Below are 19087 nucleotides of genomic sequence, written 5' to 3' on the forward strand. Positions count from 1 at the left end.
ATGCAGAGGAGGGGCTGGTCACCTTTCTCATTTCCCTGTTTGAAGGTGAGATTGACGCAGACTGTCCCCGCTCATCCTTCCTCCCCAGGGGCCACCACGAGCAGTGAAAGGGGAACCTGACCCACGTGAGCCCCTCCTCTGCAGCTGCCCCCTCCTCTGACATCCCCAGGGAGGGTTATGCATCTTCTGGCAGATTGGGTGTCCGTTGGGCCACACAGATGAGAGAGTAAGATGAGGCTGGGCAGCAATGCTGCAGGAGCGGGGGCCTCGTCTTCCAGGGGACACTGCCTGGCAGGTGTGTCTCCTGTGGGAGCATTTCCCAGCCCGGTATCACCTGAAACTTACCTGTCATGCCCCAAGTACTGACCACTTGCTGCTCCTGGCTCGGTGGTGACCTGGACCCCTGCCGGCATTGTCCTGAAGACCTTGAGCCTGGGGTGCTCACCACACCCACGTCCCTCCCTGCCTGGCCAAATGGCAGAGGAGCTCAGCTGCCAAAGGGAGGGTTCATTGTCCTCCAGCCCCAGCAGAGCAGGAGTGGAAGGCCTGGGGGCTGGCCCTGCACCTGTTTCTGGGCCCAGGTTTGGCAGGCAGAATTCTCTCCACCAAGAGGGCTGGTCCTTGGTCATTCAATCAAATGCTGATGGAGGTACGGTTGTGGCAGACTTTGAAGATTTAAAGTCCCACGTGGGTGAATATAACCAGGCTGGCCTGGCCCCACAGGCACAGCCTTTAAAAGCGAGTTCTGCTGGGGATGGGAGAAGCAGAGGAGGGCAGTGGAGGGATCTGAACAGTGGAAAAGACTCCCTGTGGAGGAGAGTGTGACGTGAGGCCAGCTGCTGTGGTATCCAGGAGGGGGGCCCTGGGTACAGCGTGAGAGATCTGGGCCAAATGACATGGGGGCCAAGGGGGTGATCGCGTTGCCCAGGAGAGGGCTGATGTGAAGTGTCGTGTAAGGCCTGGAGGCAAAGTGGACAGGTGACTGGGAGAGAAGTGTGGAGGATGGCAGCAAGGAGGTAGGGGGATTTGGCCACAACACTTTCAAGTTGATGACAGTTCAGGGGCCAGCACTGTGGCATAGTGGGTTAAGTCACTGCTTGCAATGCTTTCTCCCCATATCAGAGTACCAGTTTGAGTCCTGACTGTTCCAGGTTTGATGCAGCTCCCGGACAATGCACCTGGGAAAGCAGTGGAAGAGCGCTCAAGAGCGTAGGCCCCCTGCATGCTTGTGGAAAACTCAGATGGAGTTCTTGGCTCCCAGTTTCGACTTGGCCCAGCCATTTGGGCAGTGAACAACCAGATGGAGGATGTTTCTGTCTCTGTCACTCTGCCTTTCGAGTAAATACATCTTTGAAGAGTAAACATGCAGTTCAGGGATGCCAATGGCATGCAGTGTTGTGCAACCAACAGCGCTGCTCCCAAACCTTTTTCATCGTGCACAATGACGACCCCAGACCCCCTAAGCATTCATTCCTGTGGCTCCTTTCCTATATCCTCTGGGAGCCTCTGACCTCCTGTCTTTTGTAAATTTACCATTCTGGATATTCCCTATAAGTGGAATCCTGCAAGATGTATCCATTTGTGTCTGACTAGTTTGCTTTGCAGTATGTCTTCAAGGTTTATTCCTGTGTCAAAATTCCTCACCTGCTTGTGGCCAAAAATAAACCACTGCATGGGGGAGGCATATTGTGCAGTGGTTAAGACCCCCAGCGTCCCATTTTGGAGTGTCTGATTTGGACCTTGGCTTCCCAGCTCCTGGTCCAACTTTCTGCCAATGCACCTCATGGGAGGCAGCAGGCAATGCTCATGGACTTGGTCCTCGTGACCCACAAAGGAGACCTGGATGGAGCTGCTAGATTCCAGCTTTTGTCCCAGCCTAGCCCCAGCCAGTGCAGATGTTTGGGGAGCGAACCAAAGATTGTAACGTTAAATATACCATCTTGGCAATTCAAGCATTTATAAAAATATTCTACTGTAAGGAAACGTCAAGTTGTTCATTCACATTTTGATGGGCACCTGGACTGTTTTCCAGCAGTGTTATAGTGAAAAACACTGTCATGAATAAGCAGAGGATTCTTTTTTTTTTCTTTTAAAGCTTTAGTTATATATTTGAAAGGCAGAGTTAGAGAGAAACAGATCTTCCATTTGGTGGTTCACTCTCCAAATGGCCACAACCGCTGGGGCTGGGCCAGGTCAAAGCTAGGAGCCAGGAACTCCATCCAGGTTTCCGATATGGGTGCAAGGGCCCAAGTACTTTGGCCATCCTCTGCTGCTTTCCCAGGCACATTTGCAGAGAGCTAGATTGGAAGCAAAGCAGCAAGCACTCGAACCAGCCCTCTGATAGAAGAGACTGCTGTTGCAAGCTTAATCCACTGTGCCACAATGCTGATTTGATTTGTGATTTATTTGAAAGGTAGAGCTACAAAGAGGGGGAGGAGTAGATGCAGAAACTGAGATCTTCCATCCGTGGGTTACTGGCCCCAAATGGCTTCAATAGCCAGGGCAGGGCATGGCCAGAGCCTGGGGCTTCTTCTGGGCTTCCTCCATGGGTGTGGGGGCCCTGGATCGGTAGTGAAGTAGCCAGGACTCAAATCAGAGCCCATATGGGATGGTGGCACTGCAGGCTGTGCACTTACCGACTATACAATAGCACCACCACCACCATCGCTTCCCCAAGCAGGGGTTCTTAAGATGGGTTGGGAGATGGGACAGTTACCAGCACCCACTTCCCAGTCTCCTTCCAGAATCTTCCAGGTGATTCTGGAAGGTGTTTTCTTCTTTTGCTTTATGAGGGGTGTATAAAATGTGGGCTAATTTGGGCTGACAGCCTTGGTTCTACTAGCTAAGCCTGAGATGTGGCTACGGATCACACAGAGAACATTGGCAGGAACACTGGCCTGGTCCTGCAGGTGCACCCCGGGAACTCATCCCTGGAGATTTCTGCTTGCTGTGACCCTGTTAACCACGAACATCACAGCTGCTTACATATCACGTGGCAGTTGCTGCTGAGTTCTCAAAATCTCATTCTTACTACTCCTGTCAAATCACAGCAGCTCTGGGAGCTTATCGAGTGTGCTCATAGGAGGCCCATGCGCTACTCCTGGTCACTGCGTGTCCTTGGTCCCGAACTTTACACCTTAATCGTGGGGTCTGCTGAACTGGGGAGAGCTGGTGGCGAAACCCCAGGCTTGCCTGGCTGCCTAACACCACCATTCACACGACTCCAGCATGCCAGTAGTGCCATGTAATGACCACCAGGAGGCACTGCTGCCCCTAAATCAGAGGCAGCCTGGGGCAGTGAAAGCTTCGCCTGCCATCTTGGTCGCCATCTTGGTCGCCATCTTGGTCGCCACAGAGGCGATTCAACACAACCTCTTGGGACCTCGATCTCTCTCTCTCTCTCTCTCTCTGCCTTTCTAAAACCCTTGCATCTCAAGCCCAGGACACCCCGGTGAGGCCATGGGTGGTTTTCAACAGCCGTCACACTACCAATGTTGAGTTACCCACACCTTCTCCAGCAGATCTCAGGGTCTAGCCCCACTGGCCGAGCTTTCAGGTTCCCAAGCTTCTGGGCCATGGGCACGAGCTCCGTCACGCCTTCTGGATGCGCCAGTGATGGGTCCCGGCTCCAGCAGTCACTCCCAGCCCTCATGACCTTGGCCTGCACAGTGCTGGTTCCCACGCCTGACCTAATCCTCCCACTCACACCAGTTTCCTCCAGCTCAGGCCCCAGTGGATGGCTCATGACTCTTCTGGCGGTTGTTGGGAAGCCCAGTTGGGCAACTCTGGTCACCTCAGCCTTGAGCAACCAACCACAGCCCCGCACTCCACTGATGGCCAGGCTTCCAGCCTGACCCCTCCTGGGCCTGTGGATGGCCCTTTCAGAGCAGGGCATTGTTCGTGCATTACGTGACTGTGGGCTGACTCGTGTCTGACTTCTAGCACCCAGAAACACGGCCATGTTTGCCACTGGGCCCCCATGGCGTAATTAAGGCACCAGGAGATCACAGAGCAGGGCTTGAGTCCCATGGAGCCAGCATCTTGTTCGGAGGCCAACACATGGGCACCGATGAACAAGTGAGAGGACGAGCCCGGGATGGCAGTCCACAAGCTGTGAGCTACCCCAGAAGCACCAGCATGCCCACCTTGATCTGGGAGCCCTGGCTCCACAACCAGGAAAAACTCAGTTCCTACTGTGGCACCTTCCACCAGCTATGGAGTGATGCAGACCCCAGATGGCTGCAGCTCACAAGCTCACCGAGCCCCTCCTGATGCCTACGAGCCACCCAGGACTGGGCTCCTCCCTCCGTGGGTGTTCTGGGCAGTGTGGGGGCAATCTGAGAGGGAGGATGCTCAATGTGCCCAGCCCCACGCACCCTGACCCTCGGGGAAGTGAGGCCAATGTCCTGTGACCTGCATCTGGTGGGAGGAACAGCAGTAGGGCTCACAGTCCCAGTGTGGGGGGTCTGCTCCACATACCTTAGCACAGGTCTACATGGCAAGGGTCCGCATGGCAGTGAGGGTCCACACAGCAGTGAGGGTCCACACGGCAGAGGGGGTGTACACAGCAGTAGCTCCGACACCAATCCTTCTAAGCAGGGGGTGAGCAGCCACACACACACACACACATATACATCCTGGGGAACTGCTGTGTTGCTGGAACAGGAGAGGGCAGAGGAAAGGAGGCAGGGTGCAGGGAGGAGGACAGGGAGGAGGAGGACAGGGAGCAGGCCTGTGGCAGGAGAAGCTCCACTCATGGCCCAAGTTCCTACCTCACCACTGCTGCATTGAGGCTTGAGTTTCTAACTTGTGAACTTGGCAGGGACTGGGGGCGGCAGGAGTTGGGAGGCTGACATTCACACCACAGCAGCCACCGATCAGCAGCTCACACAGAGAAGCCGGATGGAAGCTTCCGGACAGGGAGGCCGCGAGACTGTCCACGTGGCTTCTCCACCGACACGCTTCCCCTCTTCCCTCTCCTGACTGTGTGGGTCAGGAGTCACTGACCCAGTTGGATAGGATGACCTCTGGTCCCTGTACTGGTTAAGAAAATGAGAGTAGGGCCACAGCTGTCCTGTGTCGCAGTGACAGAGGACAGGCTGGCTGGGCCAGCTGCTGCAGACACTGGGCAGGGAGCCCTTCTTGCTGCAGCATGCTGGGCGTCTCACCCCGAGCTTCAGGAAAGCAGGCTGGCCCCAAGTGTCCTGGTGACACCAGCCTGGAGAGGTGACGGCCATGGAGCTGCCCAGGATCCACTTGGGCACCAGAGGCCATGAACTTCCAACAACAGAAAGGGCTCTGCAGAACCCACGCCCAAGCTGTCCTTGGGTGGCGTAGACAGAAGCCTAGGCAAGCGCCCAGGGCCCACAGAATCCAGAGTGCTAGGATTTTAAAGAGTTATTTAGGTATCTGAGAGAGACGGAACAGGTGCTGTCTGCCGCTTCGCTCCCGGATGCCTGCGACAGCCAGGGCTGGGCCCGGCCAGAGGCAGGAGGGAGCCGGAAACAGCTCAGGTCCCCCATGAGGCTGGCTGCCCCGAGCTCGAGTCATCCCCTGCTGCCTTCCAGACCTGGGAGGAACTGGGCATGCTATCTGGCGGCAGATGCAGGCATCTTAACTGGCCCCTCTTCCCGAGATCCCGCTGCTACTGAAAGGCAGAAAGAGGTTTCCCATCCACTGCTTCACTTCCCAGATGCCTGAGAAGGCCAGAAGCCAACAGCTGAGAACTTCACCCTGGTCTCCCATGTGGCTGGCAGGGACCCAAGTATTGGGGACCATCATCTACCGCCTCCCAGGCTCCTTAGCAAGAAGTGTAGAGAGGTTAGGACTCAAATGGGGCTGGCACCCCAAGCAGGGGCCTGACCTACCATGCTATGGCACCTGCTGTTGGGAGGCTCTCCTGGAGCCTCCGTGAGCTGCCAGCTCATTGTGTGTGTGTGTGGTCATTCCATTGAGGGGGTCACGGCCGGTCTTGACTAGAGAAGGGTGGGATCCACCGCTGTGCAGCTGGGGGAGGGCAGGTATTTCCCGGAAGACAAAACGGAGGGTACCAGGAGAGGAACAGGTGCCGGACAGCAAGAACACCTGCTGCCCATGTTTCTGGACGCAGGGCAGGTCCAACATCAACGCCTCCTGCCCCCACTGTTGATCATAGATTCTGAAGAAACCTGTGGCAAAAGTCATTTCCTTTTTTCTCTCCCTTGAAAGTATAGGCGCTCCAATTCCTGGCTGATTTTATAGATTTGCAAGCACATGCATGAGAAACAGAAAGTAAGAATCTGCCCTTACCGTTACGGGAAGTCAGTCTAGTGAGTCAGTTCTCCTCTGCCCTTGGTTTCTGTTCTGGGAAATGGGCCCGCATTGCAGCTGTCCTCCCTGACACGGGGTGGGAAGGTGTGGAAAACCCAGGTCTCTCCTGGAGGGGTTCAGGATTCTGTGGGCCTTGCTGGGACTCTGGAGTCCAACAAGGGGTGACCCTGCTGTCCAATGAGGGGTGACTCCACGGTCCAACGAGGAGTGACCCCGTGGTCGAATGAGGAATGACCCCCGCAGCCCAACCAAGCCCAATGAGAAGGACCCTAAAGACTGCCCAGTCTGGAGGCATCTTTGAGTATTTTCTAAGGGCACTGAGTACCTAGACGTGTTCAAATACAGACACAACCGCTGTGTGAGGGTGGTGGGGACAGATGTGCGCACACACACACGCTTCTGTTTCTCACAAACACTTTATTTTGCAAACGTTGAGATTTACAGACATACTAAGAAGGAACCTGCAGAGTGCTTGCCGGCAGCATCTTCTGCCCGGCCCCCATGCCCACAAGAGGCTGATGTTCTCTGCTATTTGTAAGGGACGCCTTCCTTTCGGCTTTTCTGGTTTTTTTGTTTGTTTGTTTGTTTTTTCTGCTCATATCTGTTTTGTGGCCTGGAGTCCAGTGCAGAATACAGTGCTGCATGGAGTCGGATGTAAATACAAATTGTTGTACTTTGTGCTTGCAAATCATCCAGGGCCCCAGAGCGGTGGCCTAGTGGCTAAAGTCCTCACCTTGCATGCACCAGAATCCCTTATGGGTGTGGCTCACATCCCAGTGGCCCCGCTTCCTGCATGGGAAAGCAATAGAGGACAGCCCAAAGCCTTGGGACCCTGCACCTACATGGGAGACCCAGGAGAAGTTTCTGGTTGCTGGCTTCAGATCGGCTCAGCTCCAGCCATTGCTGTCACTTGGGGAATGAACCAACAGATGGAAGATCTTTCTCGCTTTCTCTCAGTAAATCTGATTTTCCAACAAAAAAAAATAACAAATCTTTAAAAGGGGGGAAAAATCATCCTCGGCTGTCCCTGACTGTTTCTCAAAGTCTTGTGGACAGCAATATCAGAACCTTGGTCCTGACCGTGGACACAGCCCACAGAGCACAGCTGCCATCCTTACATAGGCATTCCAAAACTAAGTGTATTTTACACCTGTCAGCCAACATCGGATACTTTTCCCACAATTTGCAACTTGCACCTGTCTCTGCCTGTCTCCACGCTCAAGTCTAACCCTGAAACTCTCACCTCTCAACTATCCACTCTGCCTACGTGTTAGACCCCTGAGCAGGTGCAATGAGGTCGAGGTCTGACCTCAACTGACTGCACCCTGAACTCGCACACACCTTTCTCCCCGGTCCATTCCCACACTCCTCCCACGGTCCGCCACTGCTGCTCTGATCTCCTAGAGATGCAGCCGGGTGGGATACAGAGGCATGGCCACGACCTCCTTTGCCGCTGGAGACAAAGGTGGTGGAATCTCTCTTAGCTACTCTGAGCTGGAGCACCAAACCATCACACAGATGGAGAGCTGACTCTGCTTCCTGACTTCATGCCCAGACACCTTTCCAGGGGAATCTGGAGGACGACAAAGGTTTTGGGGCTGGCGCTGTGGCTTAGGAGGTTAATCCTCCAACTGTGGTGCCAGCATCCCATGTGGATGCTGGTTTGATTCCCAGCTGCTCCACTTCTGACCCGGTTCCCTGCTTATGCCCTGGGAAAGCTATGGAAGCAGCTTCTGGCTCCTGGCTTTGGACTGGGTCGGCTTCAGCCACTGTCACCATTTAGGGAGTGAACCAGTGGATGGAAGATCTCTCTCTGTAACACTGTATTTTAAATTAAAAAAAAAAAAACCTTTTAAAATGTTTTATTTTTATTTATTGGAGAGGCAGAAAGAGAACATGAGCTTGCTCCCCTATGTTCTGGCTCCCTCTCCAAACACCTGCCTCGGGTCTCCCACTTGGCCTGCAAGGATTCCAGTACTTGAGCCGCTCTCTCTGCCTCTGGGGCCTGTGCTGACAACGAGCTGAGTCAGGAGCCCCCAACGCGGGCTGCGGCCATCTCAGCCAGCGCCTTAACTGCCGGGACAATTCCTATGTGCTTGCTGGCCTAACTAGACAGAAACCAAGGTCCTCACAGGTGATGTCACCTGTGTGCCATCGTCCAGTCGGAAGCAAGAACTCTCAGTCTCTTTTAAAAGCTTAGGTCCCAGGGAGCTGTTGTGGGGGAGGGGGCGGCATTCCTCACTCCTGCCTGCAAATGGGAAAACTTGGTGCCCTGGGCTCTGCAGCTGCGCCAACGCTGCCCGCGTGAGGGCCCCGGGCACTGAGGGTGCTGCTCGCTCTGTGGCCACATTCCAGGCATTTCTTCCGCCCACACTTGGGCCCACGCCTCTCCTACCCTAGACCCCAGGGCAAGCCTGTGGCCAAGCAGGCCTGGGCCAGGGTCAGTCCCACGTGTGTGATCACAAAGGGCCCTTCTCCAGAGCCAGTGCTTGTGCATGGACAGAGGACAAGCCTGCCAGGGTCTGGATCTGCAAGGGGGCTTAGCTGCCTGCATGCTGGAAGGGTGCAGGGTCAGCAGGGGACAGGCCTAGGAGGGGGTCTGAGGGTGACCCAGGAGGAGTGCAGTCCACAGCTGTGCCACCAGCATCTTCCCACTGCATCCTCCAGGGGTCTGGTGGGGGCAGTTTCTGTCGCCCTGGCAACCTAGCGAACCTTGCAGTTTCCTGGCCCCAAAGTACAGTCAGAGGCAGCAACGGCACCAACTCCCCACCCCGCTGAGCTCTCCTGCAAGAACCAGTCACTAGGGCAGAAAAGGGGAATCCTCGCCCAGAGACGAACCAGCACCCGAGCCCACCAAGGCCCTGCCTGTGACTGCGTTCACCTCACCTGAGTGGGAGTCGGTGTTCAAGCTACCCTATAAGGGGGCTCCAAGTTGGCCTGGGCTGGTCTCTAAGAGTTCGAACCTGTAGCTGGGTCAGTGGCTACTCCGGCCCCAGGGGCAGAGGTGAGGGACACACACCTGGCCCCGTCTGGTCACTTTCTCTGTTGGCTGCTCTGTAACGCAGCGATGGGTCAGGCTCTTGCTCATGTCCCAGGACTCAGCGCTGGACCCAGCAGGTGCTCTGTGAGTTCTAGCTGTGGTTCTTAGATTCACCTGTCCCCCAGGAGCAGCCTACACCCCCCCTACCTCAGGCCTCTTCCTCCAGCAGCCCCCCACAGGCCACTCCTGAAGCCTGCTGCCCCCTGGCAGCCCTTACCCGCTCTCCGTTGCCACCAGACGGAGCAGGGCTGGCGACGTGCAGGCGTCCGCTGGTCCAGGCTCCTCCTGCAGCCTTCCTGTGCGTGTCCTGGGCCCCACAACGTGCAGCACTTCTAGGGCAGTATACTTGCTGATTGCTTCCTTCACTGTGACTCACAACAACCAGCTAAGACACTGCCAAAGAAGCACTCACAGCTGGCCCCGCCCCTCTCCTGGCACCTGCTGATGAGAGGCGGGGAGACAGGGAGGACCGCCCCCCGCCCCTGCCGAGAGCAGCCAGCTCCCCCTCTCTGCCCGTCGCTGCCTTTGGCCTGCAGGAGAGAACGCTGCCCAGGGAGAGTGGCAAGAGGTGGTCTGTCTCACCACCTCCAGTCCCCTCAGCATCAGTCAGCACCAGGAGGTACAGAGCAAGAAATGTATTTCAGACAACTGGCCCTCGTGACTGGGCTGACTGTGACCGGCTGGCCGGGAACCCTGGTGGGCGCCACTGCTGTCCCAGGAAGAAACCTTGTCCCTAAGGGAAACCTTAGGGGTGTGTTTCCGGCTTTCACCCGACTGGGTAATGCCCACCCACATTATGCAGGACACCCTCCTTTAGGCCAAGTTGGTGAGTCTAGATGGTGACCCCACCAGGCCTCACAGCTGCACCCGGCTTACCATCTGGCTCAGTCGCAGTGTACTGCAGCCTCGCCACACTGACACAGGAAGCCCTACAGAAGCTACTGGAAGATCCAGCGATTAGGACTATGGGTGCAGACTGTAGAGGGCTGGGTGCACTCCAGAGGCCCAGGGGACCTCACCCCGGTGTGCGATGGGCTCCAGGCAGGGCAATGCAGGCTCAGCAAATGCTGGTCACTCTGTCAGAGAGGGGGCAGACCCTCTGGGAACCTTCCCTCCTGCCACATGCTGGACAGAACATGTGGTACAGGGGCTCCTCCTGTCCTGGCACCTGCAAAATGCCCAATGACCCTCACCTTAGTCCCCTGCTCCAAACAGGACAGCTTGGGGGTGCTCTGGTTCAAAAGCCAGCCAGGCTGTCCATAAGTCTGGGACAAAAACCTCAGGATTAAGCTCCCATTAATAGGTTCATGGGCTTAGTGAGCAGTGGCTCCTGGCTTAGCTGCAGGTGAGAACCCCTGGGGGACTCGGAGAAAAGATTCCAAGTCCACAGCTGGGGGGCCTGAGCCTGCAGGTGTCTCGGACAGCACAGCGGCGGGGTAGGGGGGGGGCGAGCATCCCCAGAGGGCAAAGTGCCCATCCTGGAGGAGGCCGCTTGGTGCTGGCTCTGAAGGCATCAGGCAGGAGTCCTTCTGTGTTCCGTGATGACCTCCAGAGCCTGAAGGACCTCTTCTGCCCTGGCATGTCACTGGGAAAGCCTGGCCCTGAAGCAGGAAGAGGTCGGTGGCTGCGCGGGGCTTCAGCAATCCAGTCCAAATCCCTGGGGGGTGGGGGGGCTGCTTAGAAGGGAGGAACCAGGGCAGAGAGAAGCCTGCTTTGAGCCACGGGAGACATGGACCCAGAAAGGTTGCCATGTGAGTTCTGAGCCTTAAAGATGACTGTCAGGCTTGTGTCTTCTGGAAAAATCTGGGGCCTCCTTTGTTCCCCCAGAATTCAGAAGCCAGCAGGGCCTGGCCAAGGAGGAAAGAGGGAATGCTAACAGATCAATGGCAGGTGCACATCTATACCTGCTGATGCCTACAGCGCCCCCAGGTGGGGGAGTGGGGTACAGGTGTGTGGGCTCCTGGGGCTGCTAGGTGGAAGCCCGTGGCCTCTGACCTTGCAGAGCAGGCAACTCGTTATTCTAACACCTCTCCAAGGTGTTTCAAACCCCACAGAAACGTGCAAGAAAATGGGTGATTTTGTTTCGGTGCAAAAACTTCTTTTTTCCCTTAACATGTGGAAAACGCACTGTGAAAACCTGCATGGGTGTCAAAACTGCCTTCGCACCAGAATAAACTCTTACTGGTCATTCTATTTTCCACGAACACATCAAAGTACCTCTTTATTTCTTCCTTTTCTATTTCTTTTTTCTTAAGGTTTATTTTATTTTTATTGCAAAATTACACATACAAAGAGGAGGAGAGATAGAAAGATCTTCCATCCGATGATTCATTCCCTAAGTGGCTGCAATGGCCAGAGCTGAGCCAATTTGAAGCCAGGAGCCAGGAGCTTCTTCCAGGTCTCCCAAGCAGGTGCAGGGTCCTAAAGCTTTGGGCCGTCCTCAACTGCTTTCCTAGGCCACAAGCAGGAGGCTGGATGGGAAGTGGGGCTGCCAGGATTAGAACCGGCGCCTATATGGGATCCTGGCACATGCAAGGCGAGGGCTTTGGCTGCTAGGCTACCCAGTGCGGTACAGGCCCCTTTTCTACTTCTTAAACAGCCAGTTGTGAGGCAGCAGGTTCAAAGAGCAGGGGGGTGTTTTGCAGAGCTGTTAACATGCGTCTGGGGACACCAGCACCCCGCATCAGCGTGCTGGAGCTTGAGTCCCAGCTCCATTTCTGAGTCCAGCTTCCTGCTAATGGGTCCCCCGGGAGACAGCAGGTGGTGGCTTAAGTCCTTGGGTCCCTGCCACCCATGTGGGGGGACCTGGATCGGGTTCTGGGCTGGCTGAGACCCAGCTGTTTGCGGAATTTGGGGAATAAACGAGAGGAAGGAACATCTCTCAAATAAAAGTAAGACAAAAGAAAAAGAAAAACCTTTCCCAACCTTATAACAAAAACCACAATCACCTGAATTTTAAAATGTAAAATGCTTCCCCAACCCTCAAAAAATTAACTCAGAGTTGTAAAGTACAGCAAACTGATAGTTGCAGTCTGCAGGGAAAATAATTACAATACACGCTTTCTGAAAAAAAAAAGGAAAAAAATATATATACATAAGTAGGGGCTGGCACTGCAGGTAAAACTACTGCCCGTTGTGTCAGTATCCCATGTGGGCACTGGTTCAAGCCCTAGGTGCTGCAGTTCTGATCCAGCAACCTGCTAACGTGCCTAGGGAAACAGTGGAGGATGGGCCAAGTGCTTGGACTCCTGTACCCGTGTAGGAAACGTGCACAGGCTCAGTTCCAGTCTTCGCGGCCATCTGGGGAGCGGACCAGTGGAAAGAGGATCTCTCTACCCCTCTCTGACTTTCACATAAATAACCAAACCTTGGGGAAAAGCTCAGTGACATCCAACAGCCAGGGTGCTCACCGGAAGAGGCAGTCTCTCGGGAGATGAAGGGTTAGGGGGAGGCAACCAGGGTTGTCCAGAGCCATCTTTGGGTTACAAATCTTGTTTTTAGAGATTCACATTTCTGAGCAGTGACAGGGACCACATCTGGCACAGCTGCAGAAGCCCATACACGCCAGAAGTGGCCACCACAGTGGCCTCTCTCCTGGCTGCTCATAGACCCTGATTTGCTCCGGACAGCCTGTCCTCCTGCCCCTCTGGAAGGTCCTCGCCTTGCTACCTGGCCACCACTCTCTCACTGCTGACCGGGGTGACTGCACATGAAGCAGTCCCTGCAATGAGACCCCTGCAGGAAAGGCTGTGGTCTTCGGGAAAAGTCCCCACTCGGAAGGTGCCCAGGAGGGGTGGCTGGAAGGCATGGACAAGAAGTGAAGCGGCCGGTTGAGAAGGCCAGAGCAGAAAGACGGCGTCCAAGTCCTGGGCATCCCGGGAAGCTACCCTGGAGCCGTCTTCTGGACCTGCTGTTTTATAAAATTACAACTGAACATTAGGAGTCTTCAAGCCATTGGGAGCAGGGCCCTTTCACAAACCCTAACTGGAGCCTCTCCTTGGCCCCTGGGGCCTGCCAAATCACCTGGGAATTTGGACCCTAGGGAAAGCTAACCTGTTCTCCCTGGCCTGCAGCTCTGGTGCCTGAGGCTCTCAGCGCTCAAATCGCCCAGAGACCCTGGTCCCAGCAGGGGTGGCTGAGGCCCCCACGCCTCTGCACACAGGAGGCAGCACGGTCCAGCGCCTCAGAGCTGTCCGCGGCGTTCAGCACTGGGCAGCTTGAGTGTCCGGCGGACATCCTGGCCCCCTTCCTTCCCAGCTCTCAGGTCACGGGGCCCCCAGAGGATTGTCCAAGGGGACAGTCGGTCAACAGCCACGAGGCCTTGGGGTGAGGCTGCGGAGGACAGTGTCATGGTCTCTCTGGGCAGGAAAGGTGATTTCAAGCCCCCTGCCCAGTTTCTAAGGAGAATCCTGCTCTATCAACAGGGGCTGGGACATCAGTGTGTGTGATGGAGGAAGCCTGGAGCCACCCGGATTTCTGGGTACAAGGACAGAGAGCCCGCTGGGAAAACCAGGCCCTGCTGCTAAGCCAAGTCAGCTTCCAGCCCACCCTTCCTCGCACTCTGGGGAAGGAGCAGGCCAGGAGGCACCCTGGGCAGCCCCTCCCTCTGCAGCCAAGGATGCCTCAGGCCTTCGGCACTGTGCCACTCCCCCCCCAGAAGCAACCTGAACCAAGGAGAAACGCCTGCTGACTAACGCCAAGGCCACATGCACTTCTACACATGATGCAACCTCTCCAAGCCGAATCCCCGGCTCCTCCTCCATCCCGAAGGCCTTTGGCCAGGAGGGCTTGGTGAACTAAACTGGGCACAAAGGCAGAGGATGGGCCACCTACCTGCGGGTGCAGGACTATGATGGGCTGGCTGGCTCCACCTGTCCGACCTGTTAGGCTCCCTGCCTCCTTGGGGCTTGGCAGAGCCGGGCGGGCTGCCAGCACCTGGGCCCCTCCATGGGAGCGTAAGCACCTGCTGAGCCGTGCCCCTCCAGCTCCGCTCCCTGGCTGTGACCTGTGCAACTCGGCTGAGTCCCCTGGATTTGAACCTGAAGCTGGCAGAGAGAGAAAAGCAAAGGAGAGGAAGGTGGTAGGAGAAACCAGCCCCTTCCCCCTCCATCCTCATCCCCCCTGGGTGATGGTTCGCCAAGGTGAGGCCGGATGGGGCGGGAGTCTGGTTCAGGCCTGCATGTGTGGGGATCATCAGGGCTCGATTCCACAGCTTTTCCTTCCCCCAGGCAGCTATTTTGGGAAAACAGCATTCCTCCAGCAGTGGCCGGCCTGACTCCCAGCGACATGGAATCAGGAAGGCTCCAGCTCCGCTGGGTGCAGGTAGAGGCAGGGACGCTGGCTGCCCCTCCTTCCCGGAGCCTCTGAGCACATGGTTACAGACACTGCCCAGGAGGGGCCGGCTGGACGTCTGAGTCTCGTGCCCGACACATGCTCACATTCGATCATGTGCTTCTGAACAGGCAGGGGAAGCTGTGCCTATGCCAGCCACTGCAGCATGGAAAGGGCATGGGGTGAGCGGGGGCACCTGGGCATGAGCCCATGGGGTGAGCCAGGGACACCTGGGCACAGGCCCACAGGACCAGCAGGAGCACCTGAAGGTTTTTGGTAACTGGATTTGTGGGTGAAGGGTGGAAGTCAAGCCAAAAAGCCTTGGGTAGTCAGACCCCGGTGTCCCGAGGAGGCAGCCAGGGTGGCAAAGAGAGCTGAGAGGGGACAGACAGAGCTGTCCTACCTGTCTCCAAGCAGTTCTGAGCACCCAAGCACCCAACCACATGGTTGGGTCTGTCCTCAGAGCCCTGTCGCCAAGTCGCCAACTGGCCCTGAGGTCCACAGGAGAGTGACCAGCCTTGCTCCACGGACCAGCTGCCTAGCTGTGACCCAGGGCAACGCACGACAGGTCCATCCAAGCACGTGACCCCACTCTGCCCATAAACATTTTCTGTCTTCCTCCCTGCCACCGATCCCTTTAAGAAAATCTCTTAAGCACCAGCCCACGTCAGGCCTCCCCAGTTCTTACATCATCCGCTAGTTGTCGGGCTTAGCTAAACCAGCAAGATGGAGAGGCTGGGTGATTTCAGAAAAACTGAACTGTGAAGGTGAAGTTTACAGTAAAGCTGTGAGCAGGCACCCAGCGATCCTTAGGTACTTGAAGGAAGTCTTTGCCAAGTGGAGCTAAAAAAGAACTTGAGGTTTGCCGTCCTCTGTCTCCAATTTAGTAAAAGAGAATCTTCTAAATTTACACGCAGAGTCCCGTGACAAGGCGTTTGGGATCCCCCAAGTAGGACGGCTGCTGGCGGAGAGGGCTGCGGCGGCCACCGCTCCCGGTGAGTCACCCCAGCAGACAAATGAGCCCGATGAGGTCAGCGTTTTGGAAAAGGAACAAAGGAGACGGCCCCCAGGCGAGGCGAAGGCCAGGAAGGCCTTGCAAGCTGCCAGCCCAGCAGTTCCCCATGAAGAGCATGTCCCAGCCCCTGCCTGGGACCTGGGCAATGTCTGCAGATGTTTATCATTGTCATAATGGGGGGACGGGAAGGCACGGATACTATTTGACACCCCACAGGGCACAGGGCAGCCCCCACCTGTCCCTAAGTGTCCAATGCACCACAGTGCAATGAAGACACATCTTGAACACACTGAAAAATCTCTCTGCTTAGGAAATCCTGGACCCTCCAGGCCAGAGGCCACCCTGTGACCCTAATGACAGCCCTTCCCTGCCATGGAAGTCAGGCTTCCTGGGGGCAGCCTCTGGAAAAAGTCTCAGCTCAGGAGAGCCACCTGGCTGATCTGGGGTCCCCGCTGCCCTTGCACTTACCTGGCTGCTCAAGGCCTGAAGACGCCAGCAATACCTCGGAGCCAGAGCAATCTCAGGACAGCCGACCTCGCCCTGGCAGGTGCCTCCAAGCTGACAGGCAGCCGGCTCATTCTTTGTATAGGAGCCACGCCTGCCCTTGAAGCAATCCCTCTGCATTCCTGAGCTGCCAGCCCAGGGCGCCAGCAGAGGCCACCTGGTGGGGAAAGGGTTGGAGATGAGGGTCCACCTTCCCCTGGGATGCAGGCAAGATGCAGAGGGCAGCGGGGAGCTGGGCTGCATCCCAGGACCTGCAGACACGCTGCAGCTGAGGGGGACACTGCAAAGCAAGGTTTCTGGCGTCACTTCCACCTGGTGTACCACAGACTACAGAGCTGGCCACGGCTGGCAGCAGCTTCTCCAGCTGCCTACCGCCCCCCCCCCCACCACCACCACCACCATGGCAGGTGCCTGCCCTGGAGATCTGACCCCTGCCCTGGTGGTGTGAGATTGGCAGAGACTGAAGCCTCTGAAGGGGAAGCCCACGGTGCTCCCTGCTGTTGGTCTCCGGCTGCCACAAACAGCCGTGAGCCAGTAGCACTGTCCCTGAGAGGCAGGGCATGCAGAGGACCAGGCCCGTCCCTGGGGACCCGGAGGGTTGACTGCCTCGGGACCATCCACATCTGCGTTGTCGGCCATTTCTTGGCGAATTCTGAAAAAGCACTTGGAAAAGGAAGGAAGGAAGGAAGGCAAGCCTCTACCACGCATGCCCACTGCCCAGGGGAAACAAGAGCCCCACCTCCTGGGGGGGAAGCTGAGTTGCCTAAGATCCCCAGATGAGAGCAATAAAGGGTAAAGGGAGAGGCCAAGAGGGACAGCCCGTGTCCTGAGCAAGGACAGCACCAGCTGACACGAGCCAGGCAGACCACGAGCAATGCTCCAGGCCACGGTGGAAGGGTGTGGCCCAGCTGACACCCCACCAGGATGGATCCCTGGGACCTAGCCTTTGGTGCAGCAATCAGAGTGGCCACAGCTCTGTCCCTTTCCCCACAGCTGCCCACCACACTCTGGGGAGCAGACCTGAGCTCCCTGTTGAAGGGATGCCCTGGCTAGCAGGGCGGACAGACACTTGGGAGCTGTGCACTCCACAGCCAAACACATGGGGGTCTTCAGATGTGCCTGGAAGATACGTGTGACAAAAAGACTACTTCCGGATTTCAAAAGTTTCTGCACCAAAGCTGGCTGGACGCAAAGGCTGCTAAATCCAGGCAGGGCTGGGGCTGCACCACTCGTCTCGCAGTGACAAGGGGAGTCATTCTGCTCCAGTGCTCTGCCCCGCCACCTGCACCTGCCACTTCGTGCCTCCTGAAGCCATCACTGCTGACTTCTGTCCCCCCACTTCCTGAACCCTCAAACTCCTGCTATTCCATTTGTACTCTCGCCAAAAATCCCAGGCCACACCTATCTGTGCCTACTTCACTTTCTGCCTCTCACTCCGTTGACCACAACCAGTGTCACTCATTCCCCACCTTCCCAAGCTCCCCTGTCTTGCAAGATGGAGTCAGGCAGAGACAGGGTCAGAGTTGTGTCACAAGGGGCTGGCCCCACGGGATGACTCACTTGCTCAGCCATTCTTAAGGGTATCAACCTCCCCGCTGACATCACAGTCACAAGAAAACCAAAGTGAGCCCTTGGCACTGTGGTTGAGACACCAGTTAAGCTGCCTGCATCCTGCACCGGAGTGTCTGGATTCCAGTCCCAGCTCCTTCCTCCAGCTTCCTGCTAATGTGCAACCTGGGAGGCAGCAGTGGTGGCTGAAGTGACAGCTTCCATCACGTGGGAGGCCCAGATCAAGCATCCAGCGCCATCCACAGCTGCAGCCTCAGCTGGTTCTTGTGGGGTGAACCAGGGAACGTCACTTCCTCTCTCCCTCTCAAAACAAGTCCAAGTTAGACACATTAAAAGTGCAACATTGGGCCCTGCGGCGTGGCCTAATGGTTAAAATCCTCGCCCTGAATGCGCCAGGATCCCATATGGGCGCCGGTTCTGATCCTGGCAGCTCCACTTCCCATCCAGCTCTCTGCTTGTGGCCTGGGAAAGCAATGGAGGACGGCCCAAAGCTTTGGGACCCTGCACCTGCGTGGGAGACCTGGAAGAAGTTCCTGGTTCCCGGCTTCATAGCACCGGCTGTTTCGGTCACTTGGGGAATGAATCATCGGATGGAAGATCTTCCTTTCTGTCTCTCCTCCTCTCTGTATATCTGACTTTGTAATAAAAATAAATAAATCTTTAAAAGTGCAACATTTGAGTGCAGCAGTAACACACGTTAACCATACAGTACACATTGTACAGTGATGACAAAGAAAGTGGTAAATGGATGGAAAGATACTGAAAACAATCACTTAAGACTTGTTGTTCATCTTTAGCTTCAGAAAATACCAGCAGAGGGGCTGGCATTGTGGCTAAGCCTCTGCCTGCAACACTGGCATCCCATATGGGTGCTGGTTTGAGTTCTGTCCACTTCTGATCCAGCTTCCTGCCACTGCACCCGAGAAAGGAGTGGAAAATGACCCAAATGCTTGGGTTCCTGCATCCACATTGGAGACCTAGAAGAAGCTCCTGGATCCTGGCTTCAGCCTGGCTCAGCTCTTGCTGTTGCAGCAATTTGGGGAGTAAGTCGGCAGATGGAAGACCTCTCTTTCTCACTCTTTCAAATAAAGTAAAAAAATAAAATCTTTTAAAAATATATTTACAGAAGGAAAAGAGAGCACTAGCTTAAAGGCAGATTTGAGCAACACTCCCAGAGCAGGGCTGGAGGGGAAGTCACTCTGCTACCCACGGAGGGTCACAGTGGGCCTCTGGAGCCAGGCTGGGGTCCTGGAGCCCTGGGACATTGCTTAGCCCTGTGGCACAAGAGGCCAAGTGGCTGGGAACCCAGGGCTCAGGAT

Source organism: Ochotona curzoniae, unplaced genomic scaffold, assembly GCF_017591425.1.
Source record: "Ochotona curzoniae isolate NIBS_2020 unplaced genomic scaffold, NIBS_Ocur_1.0 contig_4792, whole genome shotgun sequence".
Taxonomy (NCBI): Eukaryota; Metazoa; Chordata; class Mammalia; order Lagomorpha; family Ochotonidae; genus Ochotona; species Ochotona curzoniae.